Here is a 24,041-nt window from a genome sequence, read left to right as displayed (position 1 = left end):
GTTCATTTTGTATATTACAATAGAATACATGGGCTGGGTGTGTAGAACTCTACTATTCTTCTATCAGAGGACCAGACAAAGAGCCTAAAGTCCTGCTCCTTGTTGTTTTGCTACTCAGAGTTTGATCCAGAAACCACAGAAATACATCAATGTTTATTCCTTGATTTCAGTTGGTTTAAATACTTTCCTGAGCCTCAGGCTTCCTCTGATGAGGGTTGCATGGCCTTCAAGCATATTTGGGGGGCTGCAGGGGAATATATTGTGTAGTTGAAAATAATGCCTCCCAAAAGAAGTGACAGGCTGGAAGAAATAAATTGACCAGCACCAGCCGCACTGGTTCCCCGTCCTTGCCTAAGTTTGTACGTTTGGGTGAATCAGTCATAATCTCCCAGCACTCTGATTTTGCCTGTCTTCCTGTTTGGATCATTAAGATCTAGGTTTTATAAGCTTTGGACAGCAGTAACTGTACTTGTCATTGATATCTCAAAGGAAGCTGAGGTTTGTGTCAGGTCCCAAAGCCTTTGTCTTAAGAGGTAATACATATGCTTAATTCATGAAAGTTAACTCTGGCTGTGAAAGTAGCTAGATATCTTTACTTTTGGGGGCTTAGGCATCTCTGATGGGCAGCCAAAGGCAGGTGCTATAGTCAGTCTTGTTTCTCTCTGTATTTTTGTTTATCCATTTATGTATGAAGCACAATTCTTAAGACTTTTGTACTTAACTACAGAGAGTAGTATTTTTCTTAAATTACAAGATACAGCAGCATTCAGCTGTTTGCTATAGTCTGACATGACTTTCAAACACATGGAAATCTTACTAATAGATGGACACCTTTGTTAATGTATCCGTTCCTTCTGACAAAAGTAAGGTGCTGTAACTGTTCATTACTTTAACTCCTTTGTAACTTGTTGCAATATTCAGCAGGGTTTTGTTCTGCCTGTAGATGTGTTCATTTCAGTGGAGCTCTTTGTAGATTAGGGTGATATTTGGAAAGATTAAATTGCCTGGAGAACCTTAGACAAACCCCTAACCCTAACCCTAACCCTGAAAGTTACAAATGCAATCCCCCAAATAAAGATTCAAATCTGGGTATAAAGAGCCAAACATAATGCTGGAAACATAAATCTTGTGGTGGGGATGGTCTTTGTGAGTGCACTCTCATACCTGACAGTGTTTGTCAGGTATGGAAGGAAAACTCACCTGCTCCTGAAATAGGAAAACCTGGCAGTGAAATAAAGAAGTAGTGAGAGGTAAGGCAAAGTACAGATTGCATGTTTCAGCATGCAATTGTAATAAGGTCAATGGCTAATTTCTCTGACAAATTAGAAGTCTGGGCTCTCTGTCCCATTGCATCGGTGATATTATGCTAAATTCAAATCATCCCTGGTAGTTCTGCAGTCAAGTGAACTCTTACACCCATATATTAACTCTTCATCGTATGAGAGACTGTGTTTGGCATCCAAGCATGGACCTGGATTGAGGCATGGGGTTGGTCAGCTGTCAGTTGCCAACATCACCTTCTCTGTCTCTCCTTGGTGAGCTGTTGCTCAAGCACTGACCAGCCTCGGTGTTTGGGTAGCTGGTGACATCTCAGACCGTACTACTTGCCTGAGGTTGGGTGGCATTAGTTTAAAAATGAGTTTCAAAACACTGTGCTAAAACTAGCACCAATTTAAAAATATGATATACTTATCATAGTTTCTTCTGCTTGTTTTTTGTTTTTGTTTTTTTTTTCCAGCTTGGACAGAAATTTAAACCATTTTATTTCTCCAAAATACAATTTCATGGTTATGTCACTTAAATCCTGAAGTATGCGTAGCATTTACTTTGAAAATACTACAAAGGGATGACTTCATTTCCCTTCTCCACTTTAAAGACATTTCTATTGGACTAGAAGAAGCAACCTTGGATATTTTAGCTTGCCAGTGTTCGTTTAAACATTATTTGTTTATGTCCTGTGCTGTTTAAACTCACTGTTATTATAGGATAATTGTTCAGGGCATATGTCTAAAGGGAAAGAGTGAAATATTACCTGTCTTGCCATCTAGAAGTAAGAAAGATTCTTAAAATTACATACTCAGGAGAAGAAATTACCAGATAAGCAGTCATATTTGTGTCACTGCTGGAGTGGTGAAGGGCTTCACAGCATCTTGTAAGAAATAAGTGTTTTTTTCTACATGTCTCTTTACCTGCTGTTCTATTTTTATGTCTGTACGCTAGTTAAATACGGGGACTGTAGGTGGAGGATTGCAGGATGAATTTTACTTCATTGTAATCGCTGCATATTTCTGTGCAAACAGCTGAGCTGTGTTTTAGCTGTAGTTTGAGGCTTTATAGCCATGAACACAAGCTTGAGTCGGCATTTTCTAAGTAGTAGCAACAGCCTGGATATCTAGAGAGAGAATGCCTGTGAATATGTAAGTTCCAAACAGAGAGGGTTTTTTTAATTTTTTATTTTATTTTTTACAAAATGAGAAATCCAACTTGATCTGAAAAGCTGTTATCAAAAACACTTAAAAGACAACTCAAATATCTATGCCCATTACTTAATTTGATGCCATCATTCAATAAATATTTGTTGAAACAGTGTAATACTTTGAGGGATTCTATTAATTATTTTCCACTATTCCAGATATGTATTAAAAAATATGCTGTAGCATCTTAAAAGTTACTGGTGGGTTTGTGGCTTTTTGGACAACTGGGCTTCTCAGTTTTCCTTTTCACTTTTGAGTTGAGTTAGAGACTTAGTTGGTTGTGAAATGAGTTTCAAGTGTCTAATTAACCACCATCACAGTGACTGCCATGGCCCTCCTTTTCTTATACTGGGACCCCAGGGTGGGTGCTCCATGTTTTAGCCAGATTTACATGGAAGCTCACATTTAGGTGTTGCACCTGAGGAACAGCTCTCCCAGGTGGCTGTTGTTCACTGGCTCAGCAGTTGCAGTCTCCAGGTTAACAAAGAGTCCTTAGAAGAAAATATTTTATGTTCCACCAGGAAGAAGATAGGGGAGAAAATTAACTTCAAATAAACCTCAAATTGCCTACATGCATCTCCCACCATCACTGTCCAGTTTACAGTTGCTGTCAATGATAATGTGGCAGGTCTTATTGTTTTGGATCTGTTCCTTAGGGTAATTCACTTGTTAGCACTTCTGAAATCTGTGAAAGGCCTCAGATGTGTTCGAATCATGCAATTGTCTCCTAGCTCTCCAGTGCTTATGGTAAGCTAAATTTTTATTCTTCCAGATAAAAATTTTTCCTGTGTTTTCTTCAAGAAACCCAAATAACAGTACAATAACCACCTCAGTGGTCAGCAGCCATGTGCTAGTCATATGCTTTTGGAGTCATATCACAGCCTGAACTATTTGTTTCACAGAACTCCAGCTGAAGCTCTGAATTACAACCAAAGCACCTGGGACTGGTTATGTGTATGGGTTGTCTTTCTGTTGTGCGCTGATGGTCAGACAGTACTTTGCCATTTTGGTTTAGTGTTTGCAAAGAACCCCCTAATGTATACCAGTAGGTGTTTTGCACATGCAGTCGGTGTAGTTCACATCTAAGAGCTGGTTATGCTTCTTGTGGCTCAGTGAAAAATGGGAAGGGCAAGAGAATCCTGGTATTAAGACAAATGAAAGCAATGCCAACGATGATAACTTCATTAAAAACTGATCCTTTATATGACTGCATCTGGACTCGTACGTGATTAAAACTGTTTCTTACTGGTGTGCATGATAAACGTGAACTGTAGTTATAACTTAATATAGTATTTATAAGTAACATAGTATGAAATGTCCACTTCAGACTTATTGTCTGTGATGTGTGTAAGGAAAGAAACATAAATCTGTCTGGGCTGTTTACTCAGGGAGAGTAACAAAACAAACAGAAGTAGTCAAATAGGGAAGAGAGAAAATCATCAGAAACCTAATGATGGTGCAGGAGAGACTGCGGCCAGACCTTCATATGACACTTAAAATTGGTTAATCATAAAAAATCCTGCCCAGAATAGAAGATGAGCTTTCAAACAGAATTTGAACTGATTTTCCCTTTTTGACAAGGGACTCAGCAGTCCTATTTCTGGTACAAATCCTGAGCAATTCCAGCAGTTACTGTTCAGAGTAGCTGGAAGGCATTTGGTCACTGTCCTTGTTCTAAGTTCCACACCAGGTAGGGGACTTCCTGGCCTTGGTGATTAATGCACATGAACAACATTTAGTTCCTGTTACTCTCAGGGTGTTGGTTTTTTTTTAATTTTTTGTTTTCTTTTAAAGATCTCCCTGGGTACAGGGCAAGAAGTGGTTTGAAGTTACAGGAACTCTTGTGTGGGTTTTTCCATTTCTGCCTATTATAAACAAAAAAGTTGTTAAGAAACCCAGTGTTGGTTAAAAAGGACTTATGCTCAAGCTTCTTACGGAAGTTAATATAATTATTGACCTTGACTGGAAGATGACAGAATACGGATTTTTGCTGCCTAAGATGCATTTCTTCTTTTGAAAGTAGAGGGTCTTTCTGATGTATTGAATGCTGACCTTTAAAAACTTTAAAACATTGTGTGTTTATCAGAAGGATCAAAGAAGATATGGTATTTGTCTCAAAAAACTGTGTGTATAGAGAGGAAGCACCATATTTTCATTGTTTATACAGCTAAGGGACAGAGTAAAGTCCTTCATCTGTAATGCTGCAGCTGACAGTATAACTCATCATGAGTTTATTTTAATATAAGAACCTGGAGTCGTACCAGTGTGACTACTCTGAAGTTGGGAAGTGGCTGTGCCCCTGTTGATGGTAGCCTGTGTCTGCAGGAGAAGGACAGCAGATGCTTCCTGTCCAGTCCCAGATATCATTGAGAGGAGCCATCCTCAGGTGCTGAGAGATCCAGATGTAGCTTGGGGGGGGGGGGGGAGGGCTGGAAAGCTGATGCCCATCTGTCTCCCGAGGCTGTTTGGAAACTAAATCGATGAAGCAAGTTATATTCAGATTTTGTTTCAACCAGTCAGATCTTGGGTACCTTTCAAGTCCTTGACTTCCTTTAATTTTGGAGAAGATCTAAACATGGTTTTATTGCCTATTCCACACATGGCTCTACAGATTTTTTTTTTCTTTTTTTTTTTTTTTAACGTAGGTTTACAATTTTTTTCATGCGTATTCAGTTCTTCACTTTTAATTTGAGACTGATTACAAAAGCCAGTTGCAGAGATGGTCTGGATGCCTACAACAGGCTCAGATGAGACCCCTATGTTGCGTCATTCAAGCCAATAGACAGCTTTGTCATTCAGGCAATTATGAACTGAATGTTCACTTGAACTCTTACATTCCCATTTCACTAATGAGCCAAAACTTAGGAAGAGTGACTGACCACAGAGATCCTGTAGTTTGGGCTGTTCGAGCCAAAGTTTCTGCTTGTTTCGTTTGTCACACTAATAATCAGATTTGGAGGCTAAACACAGGAGGTGCATGGAAAACACAGCGTAATGTGCTAGCATGATGTCCACATGAGAAAGATTGACATGGGCTACCCACTTCATTTTGGCTTGCTGGTCCTGCTACACATGTGTGTTCTCACATGTTGCATCCTCACAGAAGGATGGGGCTGTTACAGTTGTGAAGTAGCATTTAATAGCTGTGGTTTTACACAGAGGGTCCAAGCTTGAGTTCTGGTACTTGGATAGTACTGATGCCCATATAATATGATGCACACTGATAATATGGGCTTTCTTGCGACTGTTTTGCATTTGATTCATATAAATTGAAATGTGTTCTTACTACATTCTAACAGGGTTTTATTTCTCATTTTTTAGTATCTCATGGTTTGGGTGTATTTCTCTAGATGACACCCATGTGTTAGGGTTGCACATGAAAGCCAGAGGATTTTTTCTGCAGTTATCCAGACAACCTAGTTACATATTTTTTTGTGTGTGAACATGGAAAGTTTTGGTGGAGCAGGACTTGAACCTTAGTATTCTCTTTTCAAGCTGACCATTGTAACTACCTGACCAAATTCTTCACAACTTACTTTTCTCTCCTTCACCATCTAGCATGATCAGTAAAAGCTAGTGTCATCCAACAATTCACATGAGCTGTAATACGTGTATGCTGCCCTCTTTGTCGTAAACTTTTGCAACTTGATGATTCACATGAACCCATCTTTTTTCTCAGCATGTGGTGTTCTCATGTTTGGTGGCAGGTGTTTCCTTATGGGTTTGCTCATGCTTGTTGGTGTTCTCCCCAGTGCACAGCAGTTGGTGTGAAGGCTGACTGAGTGCAATCAGATTTCATTTTGGCTTGGCTTAGGGATGGTTTTTTTTAAATGCAAGAACAAAGTGTTTGTGGGATGGAATCAACCTGCTTGCTTCTATTTGTCTCTATTTTGAAGATGTATTTTTTGAAGTTTCATGTTGATCATCTTTATGAGTTACCATTTATCATGTTCAGGTAAAACCTTTTTTTCTCCCCAAGTGCTTTGGCATTACCTCAGTCAAGATCTAAATCAGCTGTGCATGCTCTGCCTCTTTCTACTATGTTTTCAGTTCACTGAGTTTGTTCCAGGAGTTTTGTTTGCTTTGGTTTTAGTATGTGTTGCTATAAAGGAGATGAAGTGGAGCTAGAGAAGGAAGAAAACTTGCTGCTGTAAGCTGGAAGAGGTTAATTCATGATTAACATCTCCAGGAACTATAATTTGTTTTCTTTGAGGAATGTATACTAATAAAAGCTTTTCGTTTCCATGCATAACTGAATCAGATTAAATTTTATCCCGGGCTCAGAATCATCCAAATGTTATCTTAACAGAGAGCAGTGCTATATCCACTGTCCTGAAACCCTGTCTCTCTTGTGCAGGGGTCTGAAAGAGCTTGGTGGGGTAGAGAGGAAGACCAAGGGAGATCTTGCTTAGGGCATGGATGAGACATATTTATTTTGCATCTACCTAAAGATGGCTGCCTGGGTGATTATATGTTCTGCAAGAGTAGGAAGTCAGAAAGTTAACAGAAACAAATTAGAAATAGGAGAGCAATTGGATTCTGTTTTTCTTTTCTGCAAAGGTCATAGATGAATGAGGCAGTTAATTGCCTCACCTTGAAATGTGGTTTATAAATGGAAGCTCTGTGATACCTGAGTTTGTAAGCTACCTTGACTTGAAGCCAGTTGAAGTCGGTGTTTTGTGGAGTTACAGCTTGATAAATAAGCCATTCTGACCTGCTCCTGGGAAACTCCTTTCCTTCTTTGTTTTCTTTTCCCAGTTTCTCAAGCTCTTTGGTATTTGCCTGCTGATCTCCATCTAGGCTTGGCTTCATGGCATGAACAGAGGGAAGTATGCTATTTAGTCTCGTAATTCTTAGAGAGGAGTTACTAATATGTAAAAGAATGAATAGATGACAGGTGCTTTACTGAGCCCTTTCCCCCCACTTTCTCAATCTTTTCTCCCACCGGAGCATGGGAAATGCTGAGACCTGGTAACTCCTCAAGTAGCCTTGAGTCTTCTGTTAGCAGGGCCTTCCCAGTGCGCACGGGCGCTATCTTGCGATCAGCATGTGCGTAGGAGCTGATCCATTGCTTAAGGCTTCTTTGGGAACCCCAAAGTACAGTAATATCCTAGTGACTGGGATTTTGCTATTTATATCCATCAGCTGAGCCGCTGCCTCCTCTGCCTGCTCCCTAGTTGCCAATCTGGACCATGTTGTCAGTTGCATGGTTGACAATATAGTTTTTAATTTTAAGACAAATTTGCTTGAGAAACTTAGAAGGGCAAATGCATTGATGAAGAAAGGTATTTTTCATGCTTTGTTAACCTGATAGGTTTTTGGACAGCAGGCAAAGAGACTGGGAGGAAGCTAACCTAAAAATACAGGCTATCATTAGAAAACAGTACAAACCTATAGCAATGCAAAGAGGAAAACAACAGATAGATCACTCATGCTTGTGGAAAAGTGCTGATATATACCTGTCAGATTAAAGACTGAATCCTGACACCCACATACTCTTACAGAAATATGTTCCTTCCTTTCTTCTTTCTTTCTTACCCCCTGCCATATTTTTCTGAAGCAGATTTTCAGTCTATTAGAGTGGAAAAGGTGTCATCTTCTTCCAGAAAAACCCTTCCCTGGCTTTGAAACATAGGGAAAAGCATGTCAAATTTAGCCTGGCATTTTCTAGGCTTTTTTAAAAGTAAGCCTTTTAAGAGAGCCTGCACAATTTCCTTGAAAAAACACAGTCAAACCTGTGGGAGTCTGCTCTGATGAAGTGAAAATACAGAATAGAAAGTAATTATTTCACTGTGAGCTTTTATGAAGAGTTTTTAGGCCCCTATCAGAAATGAAAGTATGTTAATAATAGAACTTCGTTATAAAGGCCAATTGCTTTGACTCCTCTACCCATTACAGGGAGAGGGGGTTAAACCTGGTCAGAATCAGAAGAAGCCACTGCTCCAACTTGGAGCTTTCTTTTCACATATATGAACACAGATCACGTAGTTCATTGGTGTTGCTTCAGTGCCATTCTGCGCGACTAGAGACCATTTTCGTTTTTTAAGACCTTGCTAGTTTGTCCACCAGGGAAGCACTGTATAGCTCTTGGCTTACCAGTTCCTTCTCTGCACTTTGGGAATATGGTTCTGCACAGCTCCCCTCTCCTGTGCTTTTGCTCTCCAGCTCTGCCTTTTGAGGTTTGCTAATGTGTATATATATCCTCCTTGTTAAAGCACTGCGAACAAGATATAGGGCATACTCAGCAGTTTAACATGGACTAGGAATATTCAGAGAAACAAGTATTTTTTCTGAAACCATTTTTTTATTATAGTGAAAGCTTTGACCTTATAGAAAATTTGGAATATTTTTGGTACCATCTGGATACCTAAACTTGGACAACAAATCTCTTCTGCCATAATGATGACAGTGTATAATACTGTGTTCTTCTAGCCCGCGTCTCATTAATGTGGAAACACGTGGATTTTCCTGCAAAATGTTGATTCACCATCTGTGCTAGTATTCTTTGCATGAAGTGAAAGACTGCCCTTTGTGCTGCAATTGCAGTAGATCCATTCTGCTTTTACTAACTTCTCTGCCAGTCACAGAAAAAATGAAACTACACCAAGGAGTACTTCCTGCTAATGTTTATTTACCTTACTTCCAATGTGAGAGCTATCAAAATTTATTAAAGGTGGACCTCACCAGATTAAGTGACATTTTGTGGTTGTTCTCACTTTGCCTTTCCCGCGCTTTGGCTTTAATTTGTTTATTTGGGTTCTAAACCCCTGGTCTTGGGGAAACTGCAAATTCCTTCTAGATATCAAAACCTAAATTGGAGACTGTATAAAGGATAGTAACATTTCTAGAGTTTTAATGGTATAGGTAGATTTAAAGTAGTATAGGTGAGGGTCGCCCATTGAATGGTTTGCAGCTTGGTTTCAGTTGTGTTTCATCTCAGTTATGAAGTGGCATAGAGGTTATTTACCTTCAGAGTTGGGCACTGGTGTTTTGAGTCTGGTCTAAGTCTGGGGATCCTCAGCTTCATTGTACTTCTCCACTGACATTTAAACTGCTCTTTAAATTCTTCTGCCTTCATTGTGTGGCCTTTTAGATTTATAGATTTATAGTTACGATTCTTAAATAGAAGGTGTTGCAGGGCAATCTTATCTCTTCACTGTCATGTGATTTGGAGTATCACTAAAAAGATGTTTTACTTGCTCAGAAACTTTATCTCATTATCATAATTGGTAGCTTCATTCATACTCACAAGTACTGATGGTTTCCCATCAAACCCAGTGAGCTTTAATCGTCTTATTTTGTCTTCATCCCTTGCAAATTCTTCTGCTTTTTCATATTCTTGATGCTGAGAAACAGACATTGCATATTAGCAATAAAAATGTAATCTGTTTCAGTAAGTTCATCAATGTAGTATGACTTTGCACAGTATGATTAAGGGTTAGATTCTGTTTTCTTGCACTTTCAGTAGTTTTACTTCTACAACCTTCTGCTTTATGGAAGATACTGATTTGCATTTTATTAAAGAGTTTCTAAGATAATTTTGATACATCAGTGAAGAATACCAAAGGGGGAGGAAAGGGCTTAAAAAGAGATTCTTTCTGATGTGTTGTGAAAGGGATGCAAGGTTAGATTTCTCTAATGATGCTGCAGTGGAAAACAGTTACAACAAGATAACCAGAAGAAGACTGCTCTGGAGGGGCTGGAGTCGGACAAGCTGGCAGAGCAGAAAGACAATTGATCCCCATGCTTTAGAGGCAAGTCCCATCTCTCTTCAGATGCAGTGAATGACTTGTAACTGGATTCAGTAACAAATTGGGAACAGCAATAGTGAGGCCTTTCTTAGGTCCTTGAGGCTAACTTCTGGTCCTGTCTAATAAAGAGTAGAAGCAGCAGTGGCTGGCGGCGGTCAGCAGGACATGATCAGAGAATTGACTGGAACAGCATTTTCTGAAATGGGAGAATGTGCATAGGAGATTTGAACATGTAGGTAGATGAAAGCCTATGATTTTGCCTGCTGGGATGAGAAGATCCAAGGATGTTCACTGGGGACATGGAGGAGGAGTTGGTTATGGCAAAAGGTATTTTTATGCTTTGTTCATGACTTAGACCCACCAAATTGTGCACATGTGCAAGCCTCTGTAACTATAAGCTGTTACACTTGAATACTTGTCATACCTATATCTTTGACTGCAACTAGGATCTGATTTTGCACCCACTGAATTTTTTGCTGTTGAGCTCAGTGGGGCTAAATCTGGCTACTGCAGTGGAGGAGCTGCTCAGCTCTGCCTGTCTCAGGTGCACAATTCTGCGTGCTAAGGCTCTGAGTACACAGTGAGGGTCCTGCAAGGACTACAGCATGTGTATTTATATAAATATATCTGCCTGCAGCCTAAAAACCTGAATATGTAGAAATACATACCAGAATTAAATACAGATCCTTGGATCAGCCTGATATCCCATGCACTTGTCCTTGGTTGGCATGTTGTCAGATGGGCCAGCAGCACATCTGTGTAAGAGGGGCGATGTGTAAGCCCCTAGCTGGATGTTACAACAGCTTTATGTGTGTATTTTCCTGGGTGTAAGAGTCATTATTGCGGCTTCTGGCTTACTTCTCAGCAAAGCAGTTCGTGAGTCCGAATGGTCTTCCCTCAAGGCTCTCACAAGCCATGAATTATGCATTAAATTCTATATCCTGCCTTCCGTTTCTCTAACAGGATCTTTCAAAAGGTTGTGTAATGTCTTATTTTCCCCTCACATAAAAATGTGACAGCTTAGTGCCCAGATCAGGGGCACAGGAATGCCTTCTCTTATTTCTCTTTTTTTAATTCTTTTTTTTTCAGGTGGCATTTGTGAAAGAAAATGCTTGTTGCCAGACAATAATATCTTCAGGCTATTCAGTAACTTCCCTTATGAGTCCTGAGAGCAAGAGCAATCTGCTGGGCATTCAGCAGCAACAGCTGCTGCCTGCCTGATACCACTGAAACACAGATTTAGTGTTTATTTACGGTACCAGAGTGCAAAGAACCTGGCCACGGCTACTCTGATATGGAGCATCTAAGAAATAATGTAGAGTGTGTCAACATGAATAAACTCAAAAGTTAATCCAAATTAACTTCCCCAAAAGTTGATTGTTTAAGCCACTTTGGATGCTGGTATGATGGTTTCTCTGCAGAACACAAGTGACTCTACCTCAGGTGGTTATAGTTAAATGTAAACTGAACTAGGGATGCTTTTTTCCTCTGCTAGCAGTTTATTGGAGACAAGCTGTTAAGCAACACAGGTCTGTTGCTGCCTGTTTGAAGCTGAACTCCTGGCAGTGGAGCTGGATGCAGAGCAGTCAGGAGGGTTGCAGAAGAGAGGACCCTGACCTCCAAGTTCATACTGTCAGGCCAAGCATGTGCTTTGTACCAGGATCAATACATGTGGAGCTGTGTTTAGGCACAGCTGCTGGCACTGGAGGCTGTGCTGGGAGAGGCAGACAGAGAAGCAGTTTAGCTGGAAAGGCTGAACACAGAGCCCTGCCCTGCCGGAGCAGCGGGGCTAAGGCTAATTTGTGTGTAATTCTGACTTTTGCATTTGTTGTTGCCTTGAGGCAGTAAGGAGGAGCTGTGTGGCTACTCTAAACAAAAATAGGCTAGGAAAGAAGTTTGTGTCTCACTGAGGATGCCTGAGCTCTTTTTAATAACAAGTATGCTGAAAAAGGGACACATGTCTGTGTGTGTGTGTCTATGCTTACTGTACAGCTGGCAAGGCAGGGCTATATACCTTAATGTGCTTGGTTCCTGGAAACACTTCATTAATCCTCTCCCTTCTTTAGGATGCTCCAGGGAAAATTCTGCTTCCCTGAACTCTCCTGGGTAGTCCTACACTACCCCATACTTATTACCTGTTAATCTGCTGGTCCAGGGCATACAATTCCTCCAGCCTCATAGAAAATGCTCTCTTAATTCGGTGCTGTGACAGTGAATATGGAATGAAAAATGGCTTTCAGCCACTTCAGGAGCTTGCTGTTGCTTCTCAGGAGTCCCTGAGGAATCCTGAATGGCTGTGAGGGAGCCAGCTCGTTTCTTGCATCAGTTATTTGGGATACAGTCCCACCCACGTCAGTGATGGTAATTCCAGGCAGTGTCAGCTGGGAGGTAATTTGGTCCCAAGGGCCATCGTTTGCTGCTGTGGATACTCTGTGGATGCTGGGATTGCAGCATGTGGGGGTGGAGGAACTCACAGATCCAATGCTTGTGCTGGTAAAATTGCACAAGCTTTCTTTCCAGCACCAGTGTTCCCATCCCTTTGTTGCCTTTCTGCGCTGAAAATCTTGTTTAGCTACAAAAATCAATTATAAACCGAGGCAGCTCTTGGACTTCTACTAAATGTAAAATTTAATGGTTAGGATGAGAAGTATTTGGGCAGTGAAGTTGCTGTCATGACATCAGCAAGGCAAGGTTTGTAAGGAGAGGTAATGTCTTTTATTAGGCTGGCTGATAAGTTGCTTTGGTGTTTTTCCAACTCCTGTTTGGCCTAATAAAAGCTCCTGCCTCACCTCAGATTTCTTTTTGGTGACATGCTCAGTAACAGAAATCACTGAAGTCAGCCTAGTGCAAGTGGTCATTTTTCCAGACTGCAAACTATGAAACAAACAAGTTTTAATGTTAATTTATATAAATCCAGCTTATTTATTGCCTTGTTTATGTTGCTTTTGTTGTCTAATTTGTGACCTTTGAGGAAAAAAAATATGTTCTTTCATTTATACAGAGTACTCCCTTGAAAATACATCATTGCTTCAATAACATGACTACAAATAAGTAAGATTACGGCACTGGCTGACTGAGAATGACAAGTAACTACAAAGCACAGTCAGGGCTCAGCCTGGCTGCAGTTGCAAAATTCGAAATTTTGGCCTTGATAAGTAGCAAATGGATGGATTAAACTAAAACTGTAAGTAGAACATTGTTTAGCCAAGCTGCCATAACATGAGCTCTCTGAAGTCTGCCTAGTCCATGAACAAAGTCACCGAGCAATGTTCCATGGTAAAAAGCAATGCATAAAGTGAACCTATGCAGTTTCCAGGCTTGTTGGTAATTCCAGCATGTATAATGTATCAAAACAGGAATTTCCTTGCTTGAAATGTAAATATTACAAATCATACATACATCTTCCCTAGCTTATTTGACTGTGTAGGGTGAGGTCTATTTGAAATTCATCCTATCTTTGCTGATTTATGCATGGAAAGGAGTAGTACTCCAGAGAGGGCACGAGGGAAGGCTGGGAGATGCCTGGGTGTTTCCCATGCGCTTACCAGGCTGTTGACCTTGTTCCAGGATCAGATGCTCTCAGGAGCAGCGTTAGCATTGAATTCGCCTTTTCTGTCCTTGTGATGGCTAGCAGAACAAAGTGGAAATGTACTTTAATTTACTGAAGCAAGATTGAATTTACTAATGAAAAAAAACACATTTGGGAGAGCTTCAGTCTGAACAGTAGAGAGGTTGTTTGGGCTGCTCACTTCAAAACTATTTTGGCAAATGTTTCCTTGATGAAAATACAGTCTACTGCTATCTGCATTCACTGTAACTGCTGGTATTACATACCTGAAAGGTCCCTTGTGTTGACTTAGCCTTCATTAAAGGTCTGTGTTTCTCATAGCTGTGACTTAATGGCAAACACCTTGAATCATGGCACTTTGCAGTGGCTGGATGTGATTCCTGAACTGAGTTGCCCTGTCTCCTAAGACCCCTGACACTCTCTTTACAATTTTGGCTTAATGGGTGGCATTTCTCTCTCTTAAGCCCTAGCTGTCTGGAAGTTGGACTTCCTCAGCTGGTGGTGTAGACTTCCTCTGGAGCTGTTATTTTTCCTTGATTTTGATGGTTGGTTGCAGTATGTGGGAATATGAAATGGTAAATGTTGGGCTGGGAAAGGACTTACATTTGCTGTGGGAGAATTAGGCTCCGTTTCTTGCCTTTGCTGTAACACCACAGACACAGATAAAGATCCGGGGCCAGCAATGTAAACACAACAAATTGCAGTGTAAACCCTGCTGCTACCGGGATGGCAGGAGCGGCAGGGGGGAGGCAGAGGTCCCCGATTTCCTTTTGACAGAGTCAGCAAACTCTAATCCTTCTCTGCCAAAGGGAAGTTACCCTACTTGCTCACAGGGATCTCCTGGGATCTCCTGGTCACGTCAGCCTGCATTTAGGCACCACACACGGTAGGAGAACAAATAAAAGAGCAGAGTGTTCTCAGCTGACACCTCCCCCCCACATGGTACATAAACTCTTCCTTGTTGAGGCAGCTTGGCTGGTCATTTTGATTATATTTTGCTGGCATAAGCTCCTTTCCTTTTTCTGTTTATACAAGGGTGTGATCCATCTATTAATTGTATGTAGTTCTTGCTCCTTGTGTCTGCCTTAGGAACCTTCAGGTTTGCACATGTGCACCATCCATAATGTTATGAGTGAGTCGATTTCCCCTTGCCACTATGTATTCCAAATTCAGTCTTCTTACCCATGTTCCTTGTTTTCTTTCCTGATGCAGTGTAAATATCAAGTGCTTATGGACATGTAAAACTGTGTTTGTTAGAATTGAGTTAATCGGGTTAACACTGAATTAATGGGGCAACTAAGTGAAAAAAAACCTCGGTATGTTTGGGATGTTCATCTCTGGAGCAAGGCAGAGTTACTGACTTAGTTTTTCATGTTTCCAGTAGGCCCAAAGAGCATTTTGCTGTGGAAAAGAATAAGTAACTCTACCAATTCTAAGTTTCTGTTAATTGAAGAAAGCCCTTGCCAGGTGATTTCAGGTTTTGGTCTTTTTTCCATGTTGATACTTTGTTCACTTGGGCTCTTCTTCCCCATCCCACCAGCCTGTAGTCATAAAGTATCATCAAATATCATTAATATATCATTAAATAACAAAGTCAGAGCTCTGGTAGTTGCAAACCTGTCCTTGCAGACCTCATCGCTTTTCATAGCAAAGCATCTAAGTGTGGGGCAGAAGGCAATTCTAGTCCTTCCTCCCATGTCAAAGAGAATTTTTGTGTCTAGAACTTGGATAATACTCAGAATGTAACTTTGTTATAATGATGCTAACTGTTAAACAACCACTGAAGTGGTATTGCCAAAAAAAAACAGTGGAAAGCACCCACAGTACCCACTCACATAGGTGCTAACTGTTTTCAAGAGCCGCTTAGCTATGGTCTCCCTGTCACTTCTACCTTAGCATAGTGTGTCACCTTGTACATGGCTAAACTATGTTGAGCTTGTCTGGAAAGAGACCGGAAGTGCTTTAGGGTAGTGGCTCAGTGTGTGTGTGTATAGCTGTGCAGACTGGATCAAACTCTCTTTGATTTTAAGCTCTGCTAATAATTAACCCTCAGCTTGTAGTAACTATCCACCATAATGATAACCACACTGCTGGCTTTTGTCCAGAAGGTTATTGGGTACGTGCTACACAGCATATCCCTCCCACTCTGTGTCTGAGAGCTGACATCTCTGAATGTGAATGAATGAAAGTCTAAATTAAGGACACTTCCTAGCATCTTTTTCCAAATTCTGTTACTTTACAGGCAGATGTCAGTTCACCTATCCTTTGACGTGTTATGTCAGGCTTGGGGATTATTCTTCTTGCAGAGACTTCCTGAAAGCTCTTGAGCACACACTGTGGACTGTGCTCCTGTGTTTGCATTAGTGATGATGCTTTTTCATGTCAAACTGGTTTGACTGTAAAGTGTGTGAGGTTAAGTCCACATCTGTTTTATCTAGATCATTTTTTCCTTCTTCCATGTTATGTGAGGGTGGTTAAGCAAAACAGTAGCTAGGTTTCTCTGTTTCTAATCACGCTTTTTCTCCAACTCCTTGAGGTATGGAAGATGCAAACAGGCAGTGTGTTTATTGCTGCCAGTCACTGATGTTTTGGCAGCTCATGTAGAAAACATTACTGAGAGGCACAGAAATTAATGTAATTTTTGCTTAAAATATCATCTGCTTTAAATATCAGCTGCTCTTGCTGGTCGGATGTTTTATTTCCTTTGCCCTAACTACGTTCCCTCAACTGATTGTCATCAGAGCTGAAATCCTGGCACAGTCGATTTGTGATTGACATTGACCCACATTCTGGTGGCTGAAACTCAGCAAGGGCAAACTTTTCATTGCAAACCAGAGAGAGCTCACACAGCCCAGAAGGGGGAAGGGGAGCAGAATACTCATCTTCCCTCTGTGCCTGCTGCCTGACCCAGTGTGGCGACCCCACTGTTGCTCTGCATCTCGAGTACCCCAGGTAGCCAATTTATGGCCTTTCTTTCAGTGCATGTATGAAGTAAGGAGACTACTGAGCTGTAGTTAATCTCACGTTTCTAAGCAACCAGGTAATTCTCTGCAGCTGATCCCTAAAGGGAAATTCCTGTTTTCCTGCACCCCTGCTCAGCTGCGGTGGAGGACACCATCCTTTCTGCCTTCTCCAGCTCCTGGGACACGGGGACCTGGGGCAGTGGTATTTGAGGATGGTTACAGCTTCTCAGGATTTCTCCAAATGTCGTGGGGGAGGGAAAGGAATCAAAAAAAAAGGATCTTTGTCAATGGTCTGTAACAGGTAAGGGTGTGTTCATTGCAAAATCAGTAGACTAGAGGGAGTGAAAAAAGTTTAATGTTTTACCCAGAGCTGAACTGAAAGTTATAGTCACAAGTGGGGGCTTCCTCTGCCCCCCAAAGCATCACAATGTCTGAATAACGTATTGCAAATCCTGTTTACAGTGAAATCTCTGTTTGCTGTGGAGTTTTGGTGACAAAAATTACTGAATTCTGTTCTGAGCCCCTTGGAATGACTTGTAAGGGATTAGCTTTTTATTAATAAAAGATTTCTGAACTTGATACTGTAGAAATAGGAGTTAGACGAAATACGGATCAAATGAGATCTCTGAGCTTGCCCGCTATCTGAAGAATATGGATGCCCGGTTGAGGCTTCAGAATAGTAATTATTAGACCTTTTTTTTAAGGAAGCCATGTGTAATTATTAGACCTTTTTTTAAGGAAGCCACATGAACCATACAAAGCAGTTATACTTCAGGGACCTAAGTCTGCTCAGCTCAGCTAGTGAAGGTGACACGTAGTGAGCCCAGAGGTATGCAGGAATGGTGAAGGAAAATGGGCAATTAACCTGAGTCCCAGCCCCAGCGGGGAGCCTCGGTGCCTGTTCAGTGAAGCAGGGCTGGGGAACTTCAGAAATACTCCTGTGGGTCCCGCGATGTAGGCTGCCTCCTGAGGGCTGCCCATTTGACCAAATATAAATGCTGGTTAGACTGAGTGGAAAAACCAAGGCATACTATAGTAATCAGCAGGAGGGAATATAGTTAAGAGAAATAGGCGTGCCTTGGCCATGTTGGACAGATGCATCATTGCCTTGGGGTTTGGGCTTTTTGACTTGCCTGGTGTTTGGTAATCTGAAACTCAGCTGAGGACCAGTCCCTGTTGTCTTGTGTCCTGTATGTTGATAAATATGTGCTATTGGCTACTGTTGCAGATGAGATTCTGGGTCAGATTGGTATTTAGGTCTGATCCAGCCTTATTGCTGTCCAGAAAATGCATGCTAAACCACCCTGCATGAGGGCTTTACAGCTTGGTTAAACAGATGCTGGGAGCAAATTTATTTAGAGTAAGTTAATGAGCTTGATGCATTCAAGCCTGTAACAGGCATGCACTTTTACAGGGTGGAGTATTGGAGTATGTAAACTTTTGACAATATTGCTTCAAAGCGTATTGGATTGTGAATTGTTAATGGGAAGGGTACTCATGAGATGAACTTACCTTGGCTATGTGGCTCTTCACTGACCCCAGGAGGACCATTAGAGCCACACTTCTGTAATGGCCAAGTAGCTTCTTCCCCAGCATTGGCCTGGCACTTAACTGGTTTGCCTATTGGTAACACAGGTAGATACAACTAGACAGGAGTGGCTGTCCTGCCCATCATGCAGCCTGCACACAGGCTTGCCTCGCATGACTATGCGCGGAGGAACACAACTAGGGCTGCCCAGAGGGGGACAGTTTTTATTTCAAGGCAGGAAATGCTGTCAGGGCAGATTACATGAAATGGCCAGGAAATCTTCCAGTGAACTCATTTTAATCTTAGGTCTGGATATGTTTTATCTGTTTTCATGTAGCCACAGAAGAACACGTATCACAGGGCTGTGTGGTTCACAGGCTTCCATTCCAGTTTCAGTTGTGCAGCTAACATCAGCATGGCAGGTCCTGTGCCATTACGTGAGGCTATGGGTAGATAACCAAGGGGTAGTGTCTGGCTGATAATCTGGCAGCATGTGCAGACCAGTAGGAAGCGCAATGAGTTTCTTCCTCTTTGTAGCTTTGCTGACCATGGGCAAAGGGAAAGATTAATGGGCAGGAAGTGCCTGAGAAGAAAAGGGAGATTAAAGCTGTTGTAATTTTGGTTTGGAAACATGGCAGAAGCATTCTAGCTGACACTACTGGAGCTGTTTTCTGTCAGGTGTGTCTCCTCTCAGCACCAGTATGGGCTTTCACCTGTCCTTAAATTAGTGATAATTAGAAGTTATTATTTATTTTTTAAACAGCAAAATGCAGCTGAAAGCAATTACCCCTAATTGCTAATTTGTGTATGTACACCCAAAATTGGAATTTCTTCGTCTCAACCCTCAGTTCTCGCTGGAGACCCTTGATGTGTTGTTGCTACTGTTTTTTACTTCAGTTTTGGATGGCATGATACTTAATCTTTTTAGTGGTTTCTCTGAAAGCTACAAAATATCTTCTTACAAGTGCTGTGATCTTCTTGAAAGCGTGATCTCATTAAATGTTAGGCCTCAGTAAAGAGAAAGATGTTCTTTGGTTTTGGAAGTAAAGCTTAAATTGCAGTCGTTGACATTGGGAATTACTCAATTCCTGCAATTTGTGACTAAAATCAACCTGAATTTCTATTTGATCTCAGTTTCATCTGTGAACATCATCATCCTTTTTCAGCATGCTAAAGGCCGCGCAGGCTGCTGTTTTTGTGCAGATGAATTCATGGTACAGTTCAGCACTGATCTCTGCAATCTGAAGTCTCAGATTGTTTTGAAGTGTAAAAGTTTAATTCAGAGATACCATAGCTTCTCCTTCCATCTGCATAATTTTATCCTTAACAGTGTAGGAAAGACTCAAAGCTGCCACATTCTGACAGTGGGAAATGGCCTTTCTGATACTGAAGGCACAATCTTGTGGAACAGATTGTTAGGTGGGTTGAAAACTGATGGGACCACCTTTGGCTGGACTCCAGGGGATCAAAGGGCTTTCATCCAACTGGCACCACGTAGTGAACAGAGTACCCAGGGCTCAGTGCTGGAGTCCACATTGCTTGACATTTTCATCAGCAGACTGGTGAAGACAGAGTGTGCCTTCCCCAAATGTCAGCACATCAATGTGGCACTAAATTAGGGGGAGAAACTGACATGGCAAATGGGAGAACCTAAATCCAGAGGGATAAACCTGGGGACTAGGCCAACATGAAGCTCATGGAGTACAGTAAGAAAAAGTGAAGCCGTCTGTACCTTGGCCAGAACAATTGCTTGCACTGGTAAAGACTGGGAGGTGACTATGGCTTGCAGCCCATCTGATATGGATGTGGGTATTGCCATGGATGCCCGAAGATGCCAGTAGATACGAAACTTGTGAGCTATTTCCCTTTTTCCAGGTGAAGTTCCCGACGACTGGAAAAAGGGAAATATAATCCCCATTTTCAAGAAGGATGACCCAGGGAATTACAGACCAGTCAGTCTTGCCTCTGTGCCTGGCAAAATCTTGGAGCAGATTCTCCTGGAAGGCATGCTAAGGCACATGAAGAACAACAAGGTGCTTGGTGACAGCCAGCATGGCTTCACTAAGGGGAAATCCTGCCTCACCAATTTGGTGGCCTTCTATGATGGGGCTACAGAACTGATGGACAGCGGTAAAGCAGTTGATGTCATCTACCTGGATTTGTGTAAAGCGTTCGACACTGTCCCACACGACATCCTTGTCTCTAAATTGGAGAGACATCAATTTGATGAATGGACCACTCAGTGGATAAAGAACTGGCTGGATGGCCGCACACAAAGAGTTGTGGTCAGTGGCTCAGTGTCCAGCTAGAGACCAGTAATGAGTGGTGTCCCTCAGGGATCGGTGTTGGGACCGGTCTTGTTCAGCACTTTGTCGGTGACATGGGCAGTGGGATTGAGTGCGCCCTCAGCAAGTTTGCCGATGACACCAAGCTGTGTGGTTCGGTTGGTACGCTGGAGGGAAGGAATGCCATCCAGAGGGACCTCGACATGCTTGTCAGATGGGCCCATGCCAACCTCATGAAGTTCCACCAAACCAAGTGCAAGGTCCTATACCTGGGTTGGAGCAATCCGAGGCACAGCTAGAGGCTGGGCAAAGAAGAGATTCAGAGCAGCCCTGTGGATAAGGACTTGGGGGTGCTGGTCGATGAGAAAATGAACATGAGCCAGCAGTGTGTGCTTGCAGCCCAGAAAGCCAATCGTATCCTGGGCTGCATCAAGAGGACTGTGACTAGCAGGTCGAAGGAGGTGATCCTGCCCCTTTACTCCGCTCTTGTGAGACCTCACCTGGAGTATTGTGTGCAGTTCTGGTGTCCTCAACATAAAAAGGACATGGATCTGTTGGAACAAGTCCAGAGGAGGGCCACGAGAATGATCAAGGGACTGGAGCACCTCCCATATGAAGATAGGCTGAGAAAGTTGAGGCCTTTTAGCCTGGAGAAGAGAAGGCTGTGTGGAGACCTCATAGCAGCCTTCCAGTATCTGAAGGGGGCTATACGGATGCAGGGGGAGGACTCTTCCATTAGCGAACTGTAGTGACAGGACAAGGGGTAACGGGTTAAAACTGAAACAGGGGAAGTTTAGACTGGATATAAGGAGGAAATTCTTTCCTGTTAGGGTGGTGAGGCACTGGAATGGGTTGCCCAGAGAGGTTGTGAATGCTCCATCCCTGGCAGGGTTCAAGGCCAGGTTGGACGAGGCCTTGGGTGATGTGGTTTAGAGCGAGGTGTCCCTGCCCATGGCAGGGGGGTTGGAACTTGATGATCTTAAGGTCCTTTCCAACCCTAACTATTCTATGATTCTATGATCCAACAGTCCACCCTGACTGGGAATAAGGCAAACGCTCTACTAGACTACATTGAGAAGGTCACTGCCACCAGACTGTGGGAAGTTATCATGAGCTTCTGCTTGGTTACTGGGAGGCCACAGTTGGAGTGCTGTTTCCAGCTTTATCCCCCACCCCAGGTCAAGGGGGCTGTGGAGAGGGTCCAGTGGGGGACTACAAAGATGGTAAGATGACTAGAGCATGTCCTGGGAAAACATATTGCAGGCTGGGCAGAGAATGGATTGAGAGCAGTGCTGAAGAGAAGGACCTGGGGGTGTTGGTCGATGAAGAACTTAATATGAGCCAGCAGCATGCGCTTGCAGCGCAGAAACCAACTGTATCGTGGGCTGCATCAAAAGGAGCGTGACCAGCAGGTCAGGGGAGGGGATTCTCCCCCTCCCCTCTGCTCTGGTGAGACCCCCACCTGAAGTACTGTGTTCAGCTCTGGAACCCCCAGCACAAAGAGGGATCTGGACCTGTTGGAGTGAGTCCAAAGGAGGGACATGAAGATGATCAGGGAGCTGGAGCACCTCTTCTATGAAAACAGGCTGAGACAGCTGAGCTTGTTCAGCCTGGAGAAGAGAAAGCTCCAGGGAGATCTTAGAACAGCCTTCCAGTGCCTACAAGAAATCTGGAGAGGGACTTTTTACGAGAGCCTGTGGTGATAGGACAAGGGGTAATGACTTTAAACTGAAAGAAGGTAGATTTAGATTATATATTAGGAGGAAATTCTTCACAATGATGGCAGTGAGACACTGACAAAGGTTGCCCAGTGAATTCATGGCTGCCCCATCCCTGGCAGTGTTAAAGACAAGGCTGGATGGGGTTTTGGGCAACCTAGTTTAGTACAAGGTGTCCCTGCCCATGGCAGGGGGGTTGGAACTAAATGATCTTTAAGGTCCATTCCAATCAAAACCATTCTGTGATCCTATGATACAGGCTTCCGGAGTTCACTTCCATCCAGCATGCCTGTGACTGCATGAAGAGTGACCCAATGTGCAATTGCATAGTCTGTATTTTCGTGCTGTTCTTGAACTTTGCCTGTTGGCAATTCTAAAGGAGACCTGAAAAAATATTAATATGCTAAGGTTGGCAAAAAGCCAATGGGTAACTACCAATCATTAAAACAATTGCTTTTCTCTGTCTGAAAATAGCCCAGCCTAAAAAAAAAAACAAAAAACAGCAAAAGCAAAACAAAAAAAAACAAACCAAAACCAAACACCTGAAGGAGGAAATCCAAGTGTTTTTTATGCCACCTAGTTTTAGGAATGTTACAGAACCACCTGCTCAGAACTAAATGCAGTGTTACAAGTGCCTAGGAATGTCTTTCTGGAGATCCAGAGAACAAGACCTGCGTCTGAGCCCAGTGCCCACTCTGCACTCTGCCTTCAGGCTTCTGTTCCCACAGCCAGAAAATGCCAACTGCAGTGTGATTACTCCTCAGAGAATATTGGTTGTGGCTGATGCTGCATCATTTCATCCTGTAGTAGTGAGGACTCACTCATAAGTGGAGGTGAGCAGCAGACTCTTCCATGATCTGTTTTCCAGTGTTTTCCCCCAGTTTGAGGAACTTTGTCTTCAAAAGCTCTTCTAAGATTATTTTCCTTGTTTTCACATCCTTGCCTCAAATGATAGATCCACCTTTTAGCCTGAGGTATATCCATAGTACTTTTTCCTCCCACTAATGAGGATAAGAGCACTTTTGGCTATGCCAATAGCACTTAAAAGCTGCCAGGCTGGTGGGGAGGAAAGTGCAGCTGCCAGGTCTACTGCAGACCTTGCACGTGTCTGGGGACAGGCCAGCGAGCTGCCTCTGCCGCGCTGTGACACAGAGATTTCTGGAGTAGAGAAGCGTTTATTCTACCTCTCGCCCTGCCTGGGTGGGTGTGCACCATACTGTGTGTGCCCAGCCAGTCTCAGTGAGAGAGCCCTGCTGGAGCTGCACCACTGAACCCCCTTGGAGGGGCTGCCAAGGACAGCAGCAGGCTTTGCAGCTTCAGTGAGATCAGGGATTTTAGTAGGCTTCACCTATGGAAAGTGATTTTGCAGGCATGGTCTATATTTAGCTGGCTTCTGTTTGTGCAGCATGAAGTCACTGGAACAAGATAAGTTTATTGTTTCATTTCTACCAGTGTGGAATCTTGCAGCTAATGCAAGTCAAATCCCACCATCTGAGCACAGCTCTTGTTTAACCATGTGGCATGTTTCATCCTGAAGCAGCTTGTAAAGTTGAACTGAAAAAGGGGGAACCTTCATCTGCCTGTAACATGCCACCAGCATGGGGAAAACAGGACAGTTGTGTGAGTCCTGTGCAAGGCAGGGATGTGCCTGTGCTGTGAACACATCACCCAGTGAGAGCCACAGTGATTCAGGACCAGTGGGTGTGCGCTTTGCATGTCAGCCTGCTCTGTGTGTGTCTGAATGATTGATCTTT

General features: G+C 42.6%; 1 protein-coding gene across 2 annotated transcripts in view; it reads left to right on the top strand.

Moving 5' to 3' along the window:
- CLMN (calmin) overlaps positions 1 to 24,041 on the top strand; it is a 72,864-nt gene that overhangs the window by 4,081 nt on the left and 44,742 nt on the right. Inside the window, exon 1 of one of the 2 annotated variants that reach the window (XM_061348887.1) lies at positions 16,884 to 17,057. The exons of the other annotated variant lie outside the window; for it this stretch is intronic. The gene's annotated coding sequence lies outside the window, so the exon portion shown is untranslated. Of the gene's footprint in view, positions 1 to 16,883; positions 17,058 to 24,041 lie in introns of those variants that run through there. 2 annotated transcript variants of the gene reach the window in all.

The sequence above is a fragment of the Neopsephotus bourkii genome, unplaced genomic scaffold (genome assembly GCF_033783945.1).
Source record: "Neopsephotus bourkii isolate Nb327-2 ecotype Australia unplaced genomic scaffold, CSIRO-AGI_Nbou_v1 NB_372, whole genome shotgun sequence".
Classification (NCBI taxonomy): domain Eukaryota; kingdom Metazoa; phylum Chordata; class Aves; order Psittaciformes; family Psittacidae; genus Neopsephotus; species Neopsephotus bourkii.
The sequence above is the reverse complement of the archived record's forward strand: the minus strand, read 5'-3'. Positions and strand labels throughout refer to the sequence as shown.